Below are 6749 nucleotides of genomic sequence, written 5' to 3'. Positions count from 1 at the left end.
CTCCAATTACATTTCCCTCCTCAGCCACCATTTCCTCCTTTTTAAAAAGTCTCTTTTGTAGGTTGTACTTTAAAGAAAATGTAGACAAGAGGGAACAGGGTCAGAGGAAGGCAGCAAAGATGGTGGGGGGGGGTCCCAAAGATGAGGCCCTTCAGAAAAGTTTGAAGGAACTGGATGTGTTTAGCCTGGAGAAGACAGAGAGAAGACACTTTTCAAAGCCCTGAAGGGGCCTGTGGCTTGTATTGTCGAAGGCTTTCACGGCCGGAGAACAATGGTTGTTGTGGGTTTTCCGGGCTGTATTGCCGTGGTCTTGGCATTGTAGTTCCTGACGTTTCGCCAGCAGCTGTGGCTGGCGTCTTCAGAGGTGTAGCACCAAAAGACAGAGATCTCTCAGTGTCACAGTGTGGAAAAGATGTTGGCAGGTCATTTGTATCTACTCAGGAGGGGTGGGGTTGAGCTGAGTCATCCTGTAAGAGTTTCCCAGGGTGTGGAATGCTAATGGCGGGAGGCTTCACTGTATCCTGAGGAGGTTCTTTTGCATATGGATTGGTGCTTGATGTGCTAATCTTCTCTGCAGGGCTATTGTCGGGTATAGAGTGTTTTGTTAGCCTGGTGTTTTTCAGAACTGGAAACCATGCTCTGTTCATTCTTAAGGTTTCTTCGTTCCTCTTTCCTGTGGCTTGTTCTCTGCTGCCACCCAAGGCAAGACCAGCTCTGACGGGTTATTTAGGGGAGATTTAGGTTGAACATTGGGAGAAACTTCAGATCAAGAATGGAACCACGAACTGGGGGCAAGGGCTCTCTCTCACTGGAGGTCTTCAAAGAAAAGGCGAATGACCACTTTTCCAGGGTGTTCTAGTTTTGGATTCCCTGCACCGAGCTGGGGGATGGTTGTCCTAGAAGGTTCCTTCCAGCTCTAGAACTCTCTAACATTACTAGGAAAATTCCGCAATGTACAGGGGAAACTGCCCAAAAAAATTACTAATACCTAGCCAACTACTAGACTAGGAGACTAGATTTGGTCGTATTACTCTCTTTCTCCACCAGTGGAGGCAACCATTCACTTCTTCTGTCAAAGGAAGAGGATCAGTTGTTTTTTCCTATTGCATTCTCTGTAGGTCTTGTTGATTAGAAGCGCACTGCAAGGTTCATGTTCGAAACTCAATTTGCAGGGGTGTGGGATATGATTTGGACTGTGGTTGCAGGGAGTAGGGGCTTAAGACTTCTGCTTGTGCTGTTTTCCCAACCTGAAATGGCCCCAAGGGAGCTATTTACCCCACTGGGAGAACCACATGTACTGATGGACTGCACATAACTTTCTCCCAAGCAGGCAGCTGGCATCCCCCAGGGCCATTTCAGGTTGGGGAAATATAGTGAAAGGAGAAAGTTCAAAGCTATCGGCATTCACTAGTCCTGATCCAAACTTATGCACAGAACCTACACTGCATGTCTGCTAACCAGAGCTTGAGGAAAGTGTAAGGTTTGAGTTACACCCTTAGTGGAACGACATCGCTGGATCCAACCCGAAGCTTGAGTTGATGCTCCACCAGGAACCTGACCGTAATCCAACATGATGAGCAGTTCCGGGATTATTCTTCCTGGTTTCTTTTGAAAAGCAGGGGGGGCTGATACCAGTGGGAAGCTTGGCGAGGGTGGTGTTTCTCCCCCTGTGGCTTGACCACTCAAAATCACCCTCCCTTGGCATTCACAGGTGGCCATGTGTCTTTTCTGCCACATGTGGGAAAGCTAACTGTAAAGAAGCCTTCCCCAAGGAAGATACTGGAAAACAGAGAAACTAATGCAACAATGCTAATGTGAAGAGACTATATATACATTTATAAGTTATTAAAGTGCAACGTGTTCAAGTGCTATAAGTCAATAAATACATTAATAGATATCCATCATTCACAATAAATAAGCGTTATACAAAATTTCAGATTCTCTTATATCTAATAAGGCGACGGCCAATCTAGAAATGTCAATAAATATTGCAGTCCAAAGTATGTGATATTTATTGATATTTATAGATTGGCCGTCACCTTATTATATATGAAATTTTGTAATAACGCTTATTTATTGTGAATGATGAATATCTATTAATGTATTTATTGACTTATAGCATTTGAACACATTGCGCATGTGGGAAAGCAGCTGAGGGGAATCAATTTTGTGGAAAATCAACCATGGTTCAGAGTTAAGCAGCTCCTCCTACCCCAGGCTATTCCTCTCTGGCAGATTTCCACCTCTTGCTGTTCATTTGCATTGAATTAAAAAAAAGGACAGGAGGAAGAGTCACAGAATTGCCTGTCAAATGTTGTTGGCCTCGCAGGCAAGCAAAATAGTAAAGAGTCCAGTGGTAGCACCTTTAAGACTAACCAACTTTATTGTAGCATAAGCTTTCGAGAACCACAAGTCTCTTCGTCAGATGCATCGTAAGATGCATCTGACCAAGAGAGCTGTGATTCTCGAAATCTGACAATGCGCATGATGAAGAGAGCTGTGATTCTCGAAATCTGACAATGCATATGATGAAGAGAGCTGTGATTCTTGAAAGCTGACAATGCATTTGACGAAGAGAGCTGTGGTTCTCGAAAGCTGACAATGCATATGATGAAGAGAGCTGTGATTCTCGAAAGCTGACAATGCATTTGATGAAGAGAGCTGTGGTTCTCGAAAGCTGACAATGCATCTGACAAAGAGAGCTGTGGTTCTCGAAAGCTTATGCTACAATCAAGTTGGTTAGTCTTAAAGGTGCTACCACTGGACTTTTTACTATTTTGCTACTACAGACTGATATGGCTAACTCCTCTGGATCTCAGGCAAGCAAGAACCTCAGGGGCCACAAAAAGCACCTGCCCCAAGGTTGTTTCCTTGTTGCTGCCTGTCTTGCAGTGTGACTGCTCTGGAATGATGGCTGCCTCTGGCAGGATAGTTCCAGGTGGGTAGCCATCTGGGGACCTTCAACTCTTGTTGAAATGTTTTTTATTTTTTAAAACAGATAAAGTGGTACAGAAAAGGGAGAAAAGGGAACAAAAGTTTTAAAAGAAAAAATGAAGATTATGCATTACACGGACTTTCAAAATACAATAACCATATAACATTTAAAATATAGTTTTAGAATATACAACACAATCAAACTCAGGCGTATTTCCTCTCTTCATCCTAAAGAACCTTGTTATTAAATCAACCAATGATTAATAAACTATATAGTCGCATTAGCTTAAATGAAAAAAATATTTAACGTTAACTATTATTAACTAGTTATAGTTAATGTTAATTTTTTTTTCATATAGAGCTATTGTATTGTATTTTAACAGTATTTGTAAGAAATGTTACTGTTAAAAATACAATACAATAGCTCTATAGTTTTTATACGTCACCAATCAAATTATAACACAACCATTTTCCCTCTTAGTAAGTTTCATTATTAAGAAAACTATTGGATATTTTCATTTATACACTTATCCAGGCTAATTATATATAAGATACATGACCTAAGAAAGTATTCCAGTACTGGCTATAAGAAATCGTATTCTACAGGGACCTTCGACTCTTGAAAGCTCATATTCTGGAAATCTAGTCAGTCTTTAAGGTGCTACTGGATGCGAAACTTGCTCGTCTGGCAGGACAGAGGATAATATGGCGGGGGGTGGAGTGGAGTGGTTTGGGCTCAGAAGACTGGGGGGGGGGCTATTTATGCTTTGCCCAAAGAACAAATTTTGCTTTCTCCAACAGCACCCCTTTGCTGCCGGCTCCTACAAGCCAAAGACTGACATTTCAATCCCCAGTTGTCCCTCCCACTTAACAACAGTGTACCTTTTCTGCTACCATCAGAGAGCTCCTTTTTTCCTTTCGAACTTCTAAGCCAACAGCCCGATGACAGAATTCCACCACAGCGGTTCTCATGCATCTGTGCCCGAAACATACGGAAAAGTGATCCCAACTATAAACACATGTCGTGCACAAATACTATGCTGAGTGTAAAATATCTCATTTACTGTATTTACTGTATCACATAAGGAAAAATAGGCAAATCCTAGAACAGTAACCAATATTTTGGTTACTTTGCAAAGCTGGACTCCTTGTTCCACCAGTGTTCTTGAGCAATGCCTTCCAGTTCCAACTTTCCACTTTCTGAAAGGCCACCAAGTAAGGCAATTCCACAGATTTCCAAAATACTCCATTAATAATTCACTATAAAATATGACATTGACTTTAAGAATATTACCATTTAAAAAGAAGTGGGTGACTTCTTACTTTCAGTGTTTTTAATTGCATATTTTTTAATTTAAAATATTTGCATCCTGCTAATTGCATATTTTTTAATTTAAAATATTTGCATCCTGCTAATTGCATATTTTTTAATTTAAAATATTTGCATCCTGCTACTATTGCTAAGGAAACTAGCAATAGTAAGTTACAACAATACTCTTAAGTGGGCTGCAAACGTGCCACAAGTCCTCTCTGCAAATATGACTTTATGGAATGTTTTTTGCAACATTAAAATTTGCACCCACTCACCTCCCCCCTCCAAACACAAAAGATACAGACTAGCAGAAATATATGGGCTTGTGTCAGTTGTGAATGGGGTGTGTGTATCTCCTCCTCAGTTACTTCTGCTTTCACAGCAAACCGTAGCTGTTGCACCAAAACTAGTAGACTTTGGTTTGTACTTGCGCTGCAAATCAGGATTCAACTACTATTTGGAATCGCAGTTTGCAAGAAAAGTGTAAACCATAGTTAGTCCATTCGGATGTTATAGCCAACTATGGTTTGTTTCAAAAGTGGTAATAAATATCTTGTTGCGATGGAGAGAAGAAAGTGTAAGCCCAGGAAGCAAAGCTGCAATGTCCGAATCTAGCCAGAGCATTTACTTGAACCAGGTAGGGGCACAATTTCCTTTTGCCCTCTCTCTCAGGCTGCCCCGATCTCCCGTCCCACATGGCCAGAATACGGCTAACCAAAGACTCTCACCCACTCCAAGCCATGGTAAAGGAGCTTCAGAAATGCAGCCGCCAAACAGTAAGAAAGTAGCACCTCCCCTAATAACCAGCAAATCGCCTCTTCGTCTTCCTCCTCCTCGCACGGTAATTCCTCTTGCAGGTCATAATCTTCATCCCGATGCCACCACCAGTTGAGAAAACAGAAAGCCATTGCTTGACAGCCAAACAACGTGTATAGCAGAGACATGGAGACCCTCAAGGAGAAGCTCTCACATGGCTTTATATCGTAGGCTATGACCGGAAACTACTAGAATCCAGTTTCACACATCATTCTCAGAACCATGACGACACAGAACGGGAGAAGGCCCCTTTGACATCACAGTACTGTCATTCCTTTTCAATCACACTTTCTGCCTGGTCTCATCTAAACCACAGATATTATAGCGGCTTAATACCGTCCCATCTTTAAAGAACCTTGGCAACTGAAGTTTGCTAAGGATGCTGTTTGTTAGTTACGAAACTACATTTCCCAGGATTCCCTGGAAAGTAGGTGTGACGATTCAGGTTGCCAGTTACAGGTTGGGAAATTCCTGGTGATTTGGGGGTGGAGCCTGGAAAGGGAGGAGTTTGGAGAAGGGAGGGAGCTCAGCAGGGTATGATGTCATAGACTCCACCCTCCTAAGCAGCCATTTTCTCCAGGGTGACTGGCCACTGTTGCCTGGAGATCAACTGCAGTTCTGGGAGATCTCCAGGCGCCACCTAGCTCAAATGTTACTAATTTGCTCCTGTTTTTCAACTAAATGTTCATCCACTCCATCTGCGACACAGTGTATTGTGGTTTATTAATGACATCCCTCACAATTAAGGCACATTAGAGGCCAGCATTTCTTCAACTCTCGATTGGATTATTGCTGGTTTAACATCTTGCACATGTGCATTTATATACCCTATTACGCTGTTTATTTAAATTCTCTTAAAATTGACTGTACTGACTCACGCTGTGTAATCCACCTTGAGTCTCAGTGAAAAAGGCAGAGTATAAATAACATAAATAAAATAGGTCCAGAGGAGGTAGCCGGGTTAGTCTATAGTTGCACAATAGTAGACAGTCCAGTAGCACCTTTAAGACTAACCAACTTTATTGTAGCATAAGCTTTCAAGAATCAGATTCAAGGTTTTGGTCCTTACCTATAAAGCCCTATGCGGACTGGGACTGCCTCTTCCTATATGTGCCCCAGAGGACGCTTAGATCAGGTACCAAACAACTATTAGTGGTCCCTTGCCCCAGAGACGCCCGCTTAGCCTTGACCAGAGCCGGGGCCTTTTCAGTCCTGGCTCCAACCTGGTGGAACGCTCTGTCCAATGAGACCAGGGCCTGGCAGAATTTGTTATCCTTCCGCTGGGCCTGCAAGACAGAGCTGTTCCGCCAGGCGTATGGTTGAGGCTGAGCTGGGCCCCTACTGGCCAAATAGAGGCATCCGCCATCAAACTGTTTTAACCAACCACGCAAGTAATTTTAATATGGTGGAGCAGGTGGCAAACTGATTGATCAACTGACTTCTCCTGCGCTGCTTTTTTGTACCTTTTAAAATATTTATATTGCTCTGTTTTATATGGTTGTTTTAAAATTGTAAAATGTAAGTTTTTAGTGTGTTGTTTTGTGGAGTGTAATCCGCCCTGAGCCTGCTAGTCGGGGAGGGTGGAATAGAAATCGAAAGTAAATAAATAAAAACATTCGTCAGATGCAACTGACAAAGAGAGCTGTGGTTCTCGATAAATAAATATCTAGCTAGATACTTCTGGAGT

The sequence above is a fragment of the Eublepharis macularius genome, chromosome 9, assembly GCF_028583425.1.
Source record: "Eublepharis macularius isolate TG4126 chromosome 9, MPM_Emac_v1.0, whole genome shotgun sequence".
Lineage (NCBI taxonomy): Eukaryota > Metazoa > Chordata > Lepidosauria > Squamata > Eublepharidae > Eublepharis > Eublepharis macularius.
The sequence above is the reverse complement of the archived record's forward strand: the minus strand, read 5'-3'. Positions refer to the sequence as shown.